Source organism: Physella acuta, unplaced genomic scaffold (assembly GCF_028476545.2).
Source record: "Physella acuta isolate Inbredline_101_S28 unplaced genomic scaffold, ASM2847654v3 ptg000188l, whole genome shotgun sequence".
Lineage (NCBI taxonomy): Eukaryota > Metazoa > Mollusca > Gastropoda > Physidae > Physella > Physella acuta.
In genome coordinates this window covers 1-12,287 of record NW_026731707.1, presented here as the reverse complement: position 1 = coordinate 12,287, position 12,287 = coordinate 1, and the positions used below count along the sequence as shown (strand labels likewise).

General features: G+C 41.6%; 1 long non-coding RNA gene across 1 annotated transcript; it reads left to right on the top strand.

The window, feature by feature from the left end:
- Window positions 1-7,811: 7,811 nt before the first annotated feature.
- On the top strand, window positions 7,812-9,983 carry LOC131936823 (uncharacterized). Its single transcript, XR_009386101.1, has 3 exons — window positions 7,812-7,879; window positions 8,653-8,734; window positions 9,896-9,983. It is a non-coding gene; the product is annotated as an uncharacterized LOC131936823 (long non-coding RNA).
- Window positions 9,984-12,287: the final 2,304 nt, after the last annotated feature.

Sequence of the window (12,287 nt, the reverse complement as noted above, 5' to 3'; positions counted from 1 at the left end):
TATATTAATGTACGCTCATTAACTGCCGCATTTACTCTAGAGAAGTTTAGTATATCAAGTATATCAATAGCATTTAAAGTACAGTATATCTCTAAAGAAGAACAGTATAACGACTATATCAATAACCTCTATAGAAGTACAGTATTTCGAGTATATCGATAGCCCCTAAAATACAGTATATCTCTAAAGAAGTATAATATAACGACGATATCAACAACCTCTATAGAAGTACAGTATATTGAGTATATCCATAGCCCCTAAAGAAGTAGTATAAAAATCCAAAGAAGTACAGTATAAAGACTATGTGAAAAGCCTCCATAAAAGTACAGTATATAGAGTGTATCAATACCCTCAATAAAAGTACATTATAACGAGTATATCAATATCCTCTAGAGAAGGCAAGTATAACCAAATAAACCGGGAGTGATCTCCCCTAAACTTTCTCAATTATTCTTAAAAAAACAATACAGTATAACAAGTATATCAATACCCTCTAGGGAAGTAAAGTATAACTCTAAAAAAAGTATAGTATAACGAGTATATCAATACCCTCTTGGGAAGTACAGTACAACTTTTAAAAAAGTACAGCAAACGACTATATCAAGAAGCCAGATAGACGGCTGGTGGCGCTGGCCGGCTGACCGTCTGGAGATTGTGGAACCGCTCGTCTGCTGAGTTCCCAGCCCGGGTTTTTTATCGCGTCAAGTGCTGTAACAAGGGCAGTAATCGCGATGGAGCGGGGAGACAATCGGATATCTCTGTCATTTGTGTGAGGCCATCAAGGGGCCGGCAAATCCGTCCATTAAAAGTTTAAACTAAGCCGGGCGACCCGCTCACTTCGATGGGGTGGGGTGGGATGGGGGGTAAAAAAATAAACCGGCTAATCTAGAACTTGGGGGGTTCTTTACCCGTGAACTGTGAGGAGAGATGGAGGCATCCTCGGCTCGACCGGCTTTTTCCGGCATGACGTCGTTGGTGAAACGAAAACCGTTAGGGCGGCGCCCTGCAGAAGTTGGTTCTGGCGGGCGCGTGGTGCCGCCGGGGTGGGAGCGGCGCTAGGATCAGCACCCCGTGCTTGAGTGTCGGGGTGGGGAACTTAGCGAAGACCCTGGGAGGCCCCGCGCCAAACATCTTGTCCCAGCAGTTTAAGCCGAGTTCGATAACGGATAAGACAGTTTTTATTCGATCGCTAATTCCTGCGAAATTTTGATTTAAAAACACAGGATCAGAAACAATGAAATTAAATAAATAGCAGTAGAGTTAACCTGTATTTTAATTGAAAATTAAAGTTGGACAAATAATTTAGTAGGAAAAATTTGCGATACTTTGTCGATTAATTAGACTCTGCTGATAACTAGTATAAGGTGTATTCGCTAATTATGAATATTTGCATTCCACCCAGCTCTGATGGGTACCCAATTCACGTTGGGAAAGTAGAGGCGGCTGACCACACTATCTCTTTATATGCCGAGATCACAGAAACAGGTGAACTCTACTTCACTTGCCCCCATGGACTGTCGGGTTGGAAAAGGGAATTATCCCTATTTTTTTTTTACTACATTTAATTAATCAACGTGTGTTTTAAATGTGATACCATCCAACGGGGTGACACCAAAACAAAAAGTATCGAATGTTACTGAGAAATTGGCTTATCTTTCAAGTAAGTTTAAGAACTTACTAAAGCTATACACCAACTCAAGAACTGGGGACACCAAATAGCCTTTAATTTTAGTACATCGTTAGCAGGTGTGTGTGTGGGAGGGGGGGGGGGGAGGGGGGGGCACCCTGGGTTACCTCACCCGACTTAGTGAAAGCATTGGCACTATTTAATTGCCTACTTTCACTTGAACATCTACTGCCTTAATAACAAAAACCTATTGAAACTCTTGTTCAAAATTGACTTGAGTGTGTTACTACTTTGTTGTGGATGTCAAGGAACATTTTTTACTCTTTTTCAAATCGTGCATAAACGTTTCGGGCATTTCTTCTAAAACCCTTGGTGGTTTGTGCACACATCGTATGGCCTACTTAGTGCTTTGAGCACTTATCATTTATCTACTTGGTGCTTAGGGCACTTATCATGTATCTAGTTGGTGCTTAGGACACTTATCAGTTATCATTCTACTTGGTGCTTTTGGGCACTTATCATTATCTACTTGGTATTTCCGCACTTCTTAAATATCTACTTCGTGTTTTGGGGCCAGAGGCGTATCCAGGTTTTCGTTGTAGGGGGAGCGAAAAGAGCAAAAAAGGCGCCAAATATTTAACACGTTCTATATACGTGTATTATATATATATATATATATATAAATATATATATATATATATATATATATATATATATATATAATTAAGCTGTATGTCGTTACTTCGCTATGATGTAAAATAAATTAAAAGTAGCACTCTGGAGAAATAAGAAAAAACACACAATGTAGGCCGACAAAACAAAAATTGTATCAATCTAAAAAAAAAATATATATATATGTACACACACTACAACCAAAAACAATGAACTTAACACAATCTGTTTTGTAATTCTTGTAAAAAAATTTCTTACATAATAATTCCTGGGAAATTATTTAAGACAAGTGAAAAAGGGGCAATAATCACTCTCTTAATATAAATATGTATATATCTACACATTTAATTATAAATGTCAAAACAAATAAATAATTACTTTAGATTATAATGAAATTATTTCACACTATTCGTGTTTACAAAATTTTGTTGTCTATAATCAGAATTTAATATATCGTCATCATAAATGCTAAAGTATTACATCATAATGAAAGTTTTTAAAATCAGAGTTGGTATAAAACCACGCTTTTCGGATTAATAGAAAAACATAAGGAATAAGAGCCTACGTTTAACTAAACATTGGTCTTTTTAGTTCAGATCATATATTTTAGTTAACTACTTCTTCTTTGTGTTCTTTAAAGAATAATTTTTTAACATAGTGATAGGTATGGGTTAGATCAGGGGTCGGCAACCTTTTGAGACGGAAGAGCCAAAAGTTGCAATTTACAAAATTTCCCAGTTTTAAAGAGCCACACACATTTTTTATTTCAATATTATGATATTTTATTAGGATAATATATATATATATATATATATATATATATATATATATATATATATATATATATATATAATAGAAAGTACATTGAAATAGGGAGTAAATAAATATTCTAATATAATAGCGAGTGTTTATTGTTTATATTTATTATTATATCATTCATCACCGAATGATGTAGAACAGTATTTTTAATTTTCGAAAATAAAAAAATTATAAATATTTGTGCATGGAGCTGAAGAGCCGCATCTTGGCATCAAAAGAGCCGCATGCGGCTCGCGAGCCGCAGGTTGCCGACCCCTGAGTTAGATCACTGTATTGATCACACAACTTTTTACTGGTAATTGCAAAAACAATATTCACAGAGTTTTACGTTTAAAAAGCTAATTTTCTGGCGGCATGGTACTTTGGTACATCATTACCCGTTTTTCTACATGTACTTAACAGATCAGTTCGGGTTGGGTTGGGGGAGGGAAGGGTGGGTTCAACTTCATTCACCACTGTCCGTTCACTTTTGGTCAATTATCCAACCCGGTGTATACCTAGGTGTGACATTAATGTCGCTCTACACAATTGTGGTGATGAGGGGGGGGGGGGGGAGATAACCAACTCAGAGTGAACATGGCGTCAGTTTTTAGATGACTGTTCTAAGCATACATATATATTACACAAATATATATTTCACAAATATATATTACAGAAATAGATTTAAATAAGTAGCAGTGGTATTATGACAATATTTTTTTTACAGAGGGGTCCATGGGGGAGGGGGGTTGTAACTGTTTCATATAATTTGTAATCGTAATCACTATCGCCCACACTGTAAGAATACCACTACTTCATCGTGATGACGTCAAAATTTCCCCACCACTACGCAGTTTGCTCATAAGTAAATTTAAATAGAGGTGCCACATCAGTTGTATTTGTTCCTGTATTGTAATTTTTTAAAAATTAATCACACGATTCAAACTGTATATATAAAGTAATTGTGTGTGAAGTTTTATGTATAACATTTTCTAATTCAATTATTCGTAAGCAAATACATTATACAGTTGCCTTAAACTTAACACCCCTCTTGCCAAGTGGTACTACCGTAGAGGTTTTTTAAACATTGCAATGCATCGTAATGGTTATTTTTAGAATGGCAAACTGATGCAGCTGTTAATACGTGTTGTAAACGTAGACACTACTAAACTAGTACAATAATGCTTAATTGCTGCATGAAAAGAAATCTTGTGATTTACATAGATGTGCCGACCAAAAATTTGTTAACAAATATCATTGTTTAAAACTTTGAGTTTAAAAAGTTTCCAAAAAGGCGCCACTTTGCTGAAAATGGCCAGAGGGGGAGCGGCCGCTCCCCCTGCTCCCCCCCTGCGTACGCTACTGTTTGGGGCACTTATCATATGGCCTACTTGATGCTTTAAGTACATCTCAATAAATTATTCGCGAATCCCGAAAGGTAAAATGCAAACAACAGACACAATTGTAGTTTAATTTCCGTTTACAATACTCAACAATAACATAGTTTTCTACCTAAGCAAAATGAACCAATAACCCTTTAACGGGTCGACCCACCCACCTACCCACCCTCTTCAACACTCGAACTCAGAAATTCTCCATAAAATCTCTACTAACGAACTGTTATACCCAGTAATTATCTCACTCCCACCCACCCTCGTATACATCATTATCTTTCCCGCAATTACCCGTCATCCCTTCTCCACCATTTTTTATCCATGGCCCAACAAGCAAACACCAAACGACAGACCACTTCCGGTTGATCCTAGTGAGACCTCCTCCGGTCTTCTGTTTTCTCAAGGCGGACTCTGAAGGAGCTCTTCAGTCCAGCGGCGCGCGCGCCAAGCAGACGTGCAAACGATTGCTTGCTCGCGACGCGCGCGACCGGTCGTCAGGCCGCAAGATGGATGACGGTTCGGTGTTTGGGTTTAGGGGGCAGGTAGGGATGAGATAAAGGTGAGGTAATGATGAGATAAAAATAAAAAGATGATAACAGATCGATGATGGATTTGTTTGGATGATGATGGGATGGTGATGACAAGGATGGGGTGAAGTCAATGTGGGGATGACGATGTTAGGATAATGTTAGGATGGAGATGTTAGGATAAAGTTAGGATGGAGATGTTAGAATAATGTGAGGATGAAGATGTTAGGATAATGTTAGGATGATGTTAGGATAATGTTAGGATGAAGATGTTAGGATAAGTTAGGATGAAGATGTTAGGATATTGTGAGGACGAAGATGTTAGGCTAATGTGATGATAAAGATGTTAGGATAATGTTAGGATGAAGATGTTAGTATAATGTTAGGATGAAGATGTTATTGAAAGATTGTTAATTTTATAAAGCTGTTGTGTATATTAATTAATCACAGTAAAGGTGAAAGTTAATTGAATACAGCGAAGTATTAAAATATATCTAATTAAGATTAAGCCATTATTATTAATTTGTTAAAATAGTTATGCTAAACAATTAAGTTATTATAAGTCATTTACAAGATAATATGACAGACAGAAAGCGTTGAGTGTTTTTTTTAATAACCTTACCCAAGTAGTAGAATGGCGATATTTTAGAATTTCATGTTACAATTGTGGGCATTTGCTTAGGGTAAAGGTTTGTTTAATGTCGGCGTAACGTTAATTCTAATTTCCGATTGTGTCGGAAAAAACAAATCAACAAGAAACCATTGACAACACCAACAGAGCTACTTAAGTTGTTTCTTTCATCATTAATTAACCAACTCCAAAATCTCGTTTCGCACTGCTTTGGAAATTCCCGAATGTGTGAGTATTACTTTCACTTTATGAACCTCTTATTACTAACTAAACAATGATTATAAAATAAAAAGATTTTTGTGTTTTATTGTGTTTAGAAGTCGACTCTGTCAAATTTTAACACAACAATGAGATGTGTTTAACAGATGGTTGCAGTAACATTTCTTGTTATCAGTATGTAAACTACTTACAGTATGTGCTACTTACAATTTGCCAGCTACCTGTAACTGTATTTATTTAAAAATATATTAAAATAGACGGCCAAGTCTAGATATATAGACGTTTCCGGCTCAAGTAGACGGCCAACTATACTACCAGGCCCTACAACTTGTAAGTAAGCAGGTAGATTAGTCTTGTAGAGGATCATAATGTAAGGAGCCCCCAAAATGTTGTGATGCGGTGTGGTAGGACGGCAGAGCGAACGAGTGATAACCCGAATGTCTCGAGTTTAGATCCCGGGCTCGAATCCTTATGACTGAGTGTTCATATGGGCATGTAGTTGTCACACAATAGGGGAAGTTATCGCGGCTGGGCATTATCCTGACCACACTATCCATTCTATGCCGAGGTCACAGAAACAAGTGAACTCTACGTTATCTACTAGAACGAAGCCATAACCTAATCCTGACACTAGAGCTAACCCTAATCTATAACCTAACCCTAACCCTAGACACCACCCATAACCCAACCCTGACCCTAGACCCAACCCATAACCTAACCCTAATCCTAGACCCCCACCCATAACCTAACCTTGACCCTAGACCTCACCCATAACCTAACCTTGACCCTAGACCTCACCCATAACCTAACCCTAACCCTAGACCCAACCCATAACCCTATATCCTACATATAGTTTAACCCTAAAACCTTATCCTAATCCTAATCCTGACCTAAGGAATTAAGGGAAAAAAATTTCCTTTAGATAATGTAACTCACATAGAAGCTGAGCAAAACAATTGTTTGGAATGATTTAATACAACCTAAACCCCATCGTAACGCTGGTCCTAACCATATCCTTAACCCTAACTCTTGTTCAGCTTAGTGTTGGCCCCCAACCCCTTGATAGACCGGGCTACAGCAGCAGATGAACTCTACTTCAACAATCAAAATCATCGTCCGGCCTAAAACGGTTAATTTTTGTCTACAGATAGTGCAAGCATAATACAGCGTTACGTGGCGTGACACTGTGTACGTGACACTACGAGGTACGCCGTGACGTGACACTGTACGTGACACTACGCTGTAGAACGTGACGTGACACTGTGTACGTGACACTACGAGGTACGCCGTGACGTGACACTGTACGTGACACTACGCTGTAGAACGTGACGTGACACTGTGTACGTGACACTACGCGGCACGCCGTGACGTGACACTGTGTACGTGACACTACGAGGTACGCCGTGACGTGACACTGTGCACGTGACACTACGCGGTAGGAGGTGACGTGACACTGTGTACGTGACACTACGCTGTACGCCGTGACGTGACACTGTGTACGTGACACTACGCTGTACGCCGTGACGTGACACTGTGTACGTGACACTACGCGGTACGCCGTGACGTGACACTGTGTACGTGACACTACGCGGTACGCCGTGACGTGACACTCTGTACGTGACACTACGCTGTACGCCGTGACGTGACACTGTGTACGTGACACTACGCTGTAGAACGTGACGTGACACCGGCGTTACATGAAACAGTATTTGTGACGTGACGTAGCTTGACGTAATTCGACGTGACGTGACGTTACGTGCTACAATCTTGGTGACGTGACCGAGCGTGACACAACGTGACGTGACGACGTGACGTGACGGCGTGACGTGCCACCATGAGCCAGAGGCTGTCGTCCATCATCATCCACGACCCGGTCATCCAGCTGAACCTGAGTGGGGGGGAGGTGTCGGCTTACAGCGGGGCGGCCTACGGGGTGGGGGTGGTCAACCTGCTGGCCACCACCATACTGGTACTGCTGACATACTTCACCAGCACGCGGGAGAACATGAAGGTCAGTGTCATGTCAGTGTCATGTCGTGTCAGTGTCATGTCAGTGTCGTGTCAGTGTCATGTCAGTGTCATGTCAGTGTCATGTCAGTGTCATGTCAGTGTCATGTCAGTGTCATGTCAGTGTCATGTAAGTGTCATGTCAGTGTCATGTCAGTGTCATGTCAGTGTCATGTCAGTGTCATGTCAGTGTCATGTCAGTGTCATGTCAGTGTCATGTCGGTTTCAGGTCAGTGTCATGTCAGTGTCATGTCTGTGTCATGTCAGTGTCATGTCAGTGTCTTGTCAGTGTCATGTCAGTGTCATGTCAGTGTCATGTCAGTGTCATGTCAGTGTCATGTCTGTGTCATGTCAGTGTCATGTCAGTGTCTTGTCAGTGTCATGTCAGTGTCATGTCAGTTTCATGTCAGTGTCATGTCAGTGTCATGTCAGTGTCATGTCAGTGTCATGTCAGTGTCATGTCATAGTAAACCAGCCTGAAACCTCGTTGTTAAGAGCACGTAATGTTATGCCAAACATAATTAATATAGAAAAAAAAATTAAGAACCGGTAGTTTGTTGTAAAATTACAACCAACTACAATGGAGAAAGGAATCTGCTTACATATTAACACAAAACAATGCCAAGTAAGAGGCAATCTGTGAAATAATTTCAAAAGAACGGAAATTGCTAAAGATGACACAAATTATATTAAAAATACATTATCACTGACTAGATAAGGATATTTAAAATGTAATTGTATTCAGGAAAATATATCCTAAAAGAATTTATTCATCAGATTTCTGAGAAATTGGTCATCTACAATGCGTTGGTGCCAGACATCATATCAGAGCTTGTCTTAGTGACTATAATAGCACCAGGTAAAGTGACTATAATAGCACCAGGTAAGTACTATAATAGCACCAGGTAAGTACTATAATAGCACCAGGTAAGTACTATAATAGCACCAGGTAAGTACTATAATAGCACCAGGTAAGTACTATAATAGCACCAGGTAAGTACTATAATAGGCAGTGGCGTAGGCAGGTGGGGTTAGGGGGGGGGGGGGGGTCGTAACCCCCCCCCCCCCCATAGACCCCTCGGTGTATATATATAAACTATGAGGGGGTGTAAATCGAAATTTTGAGGGAGGGGTGCAAATCGAAAGTTTGAAGGGAGGGGGTGCAAATCGAAATTTTGATGGGGGGGGGTGCAAATCAAAAGTTTAAGGGGCGGGGGTGCAAATCAAAATATTTTGTCCCCGGGTAAAAATTTGAACCCCCCCCCCCTCATAAGACGATCCTGACTACGCCACTGATAATAGCACCAGGTAAAGTGACTATAATAGCACCTGGATGATTATCAGGCACCGTTGAAGAAAAAATTATATATTTACTCTTTGCTTCTTCGTTTATTCGTCTACGAAATATAGTTTTTTTTTTTATTTTCCCACTCCACATTTTTCATTGAATTGTCATTTTAAACAACTTTTAAGCATCACACATTTCACCTTGTATGTGACCGTGGTCGGGAAGTAGAGGTCAAGACTATCAACCCGAATCCCTCGAGTTCTGATCCCGAGCTTGCGTGACGGCTGGGCGACAAAACTGACCACACGTATGCTGTGGTCGCTGAGGTGAACTCTACTTTACCTACCAAATAGGCCGTCATGTCCGAAAAAAGTATCATTAGAACGGTACTTTCTTTCTCAAATTTTGGTGTTCAGTGTTGCTTAAATGTGGCAGCTGTTTAAAGTATATGCCAGCTGTATTTCGCGGTGATTTGTCATCAGTGTTTCTTTCAGACATTTTTTACGGAGGTGGGGATACTTAAAACTTTCCGGTGGGAGGATTTATATTTCCGGGGGTCGGACACTGGTTGAAGTATATATTTTGTATAAAATTGCTATTTCATTCGGGAATGGGAAGGACGGTAGATAAGCTTCAGGAAAGGGTGGTGCCCCCTCTTCCCCCCCCCCACCCCACGAAGAGATGCCTGAAAGAAACTCATCTTGCCATTTAAAGACTGTCCTTTTCCTCCAGCAATTTCCCACAAAGAGTGGACCTACACCGTTTTCCAGACGACATGGATAGCGTTCATGAACACGACCTGCATATTCCACAGTCCCCTAGCCATCTCCTTCATCGGTGACCTCATCGTCATGTCCTTGACTGACCCTTATAAGTAGGTCAAGGTCATTGTTAAATGTGATGGTTGTGTCTTACAAAATAAAGAAAGATGGGTGGGGGTTACTTAATGTAACTTTAAAAATAAATTTAAAGTTGTGGTTTTTAGTATGCTCACAACCTACTTCACAACCTACTTCACAACCTACTTCACAACCTGCTTCACAACCTACTTCACAACCTGCTTCACAACCTGCTTCACAACCTACTTCACAACCTACTTCACAACCTACTTCACAACCTGCTTCACAACCTACTTCACAACCTACTTCACAACCTGCTTCACAACCTACTTCACAACCTACTTCACAACCTACTTCACAACCTACTTCACAACCTACTTCACAACCTACTTCACAACCTACTTCACAACCTACTTCACAACCTACTTCACAACCTACTTCACAACCTACTTCACAACCTACTTCACAACCTACTTCACAACCACTTCACAACCTACTTCACAACCTACTCTATCGGTGTCCTTGACTGTTTTGTTTTGTTTTCATTCCAGATTTCACGCGGCCGACAACATCAAACACATGTCTGCTCTCGTCCTCAGCAGCATGGCCATCTCCGCCTGCTTCTGCTCGCTTCCGGCATGTGAAAAATCTGGTTACGTCTACATGCCAGATTGGCTCGTGTAAGCTCAAAATTTATTATTTTGGCACTTTTTTTGCCAATTTGGCAAGTTGATTCTACCAACTCAAACTATACTTAAATGAGCGATATTAAATAATTTTTAAATGCTATCAAATACGAGTATCACATAAATGGTATCAATTCGCCTAAATCACTCTTTTGAAATATTTAATAATTTTTTTTTTGCTGAGACATCTGATAATGTCTGTTTTAACTCTTCTGTCTGACAGACCGACATACAATCTCCAGTACCAATATGGCAGCATGTTCATGGTCTTCTCCATGCTGGGTTTGATCCTGTTCAAACTGGTCTACAACGTTTTTCAGATGTTTATGGTGAGACCGTTATTTAGAATAACCGCTGACTGCTGTTGTTATACGCTTTTCGTGTCCCTGATAATAGAGTGGTTGAAACGGGAACTGGTCATGGACTGGAGAAAGGGGAGGAGGGGGAGACATAGAGGTGGCAGAGAGGGAGGGACATGGAAGGAAGCAGGGGGGGGTGGTGGATGGAGGAAGATGGGGAAGGATGGTAAGTGGGAGGGAAGAAATGAGAGAAGCAGGGAGGGAAGCAGTGAGGAGGCTGAGAGTGAGGAAGAGAGGGGGACACAGAGGTAAGGAGAGAGAGAGGGAAGGAAGAAGGGAGGGGAGGAAGATAGCGGGAGAGAGGGAATCAGAACAGCACTCTCAAACGCCAACATTATCTATGGTTTACTGTAATCCTCCACCTTTGTATTCAAGACAAATTCTAGACAGATAACTGTTTGTCTACCTGCGCTAAAGTTCTCTAGATACCACTTAAAGACACGTGGCAGATGAAGTAGAGCTTACCTGTTACAGAAACCTCGGCATATAAATGGATGTGGTCAGCACTCTACCCGGCCCGCTTTTATTTTACCTAACCTAAGTTAGGTACCCATCAGAGCTGGATGACTCAGAGATATTCTACTGACTTGAAACCGGATTCGAACTTTAGACATTCGGGTTAGCCGTGTAGCTCTCTGTCGCTAGGCCACGCAATTCCATCCTAATGTCCAGTGGTGACCTAGAATCCTTGACCTTCCACAGGTGCGACGGATGTTTCTGGAAAACATCGCCAAGGTCACGCAGCGAGCAGTGGCGGACATGGACGTGCTCATTCTCTTCACGGCGCTCAACACGGTCAATGCCTTCATGGTCCTGCCCTCGGTTATAGGGGTCAGTGTCACGTGTGGGGGTCATAGGGGTCAGTGTGGGGGTCGTAGGGGTCAGTGTGGGGGTCGTAGGGGTCAGTGTGGGGGTCGTAGGGGTCAGTGTGGGGGTCGTAGGGGTCAGTGTGGGGGGTCGTAGGGGTCAGTGTGGGGGTCGTAGGGGTCAGTGTGGGGGTCGTAGGGGTCAGTGTGGGGGTCGTAGGGGTCAGTGTGGGGGTCGTAGGGGTCAGTGTGGGGGTCGTAGGGTCAGTGTGGGGGTCGTAGGGGTCAGTGTTACCTGTGGGAGTCGTTGGGGTCAGTGTGGGGGGTCGTAGGGGTCAGTGTTACCTGTGGGGAGTCGTTGGGGTCAGTGTGGGGGTCGTAGGGGTCAGTGTTACCTGTGGGGAGTCGTTGGGGTCAGTGTGGGGGTCGTAGGG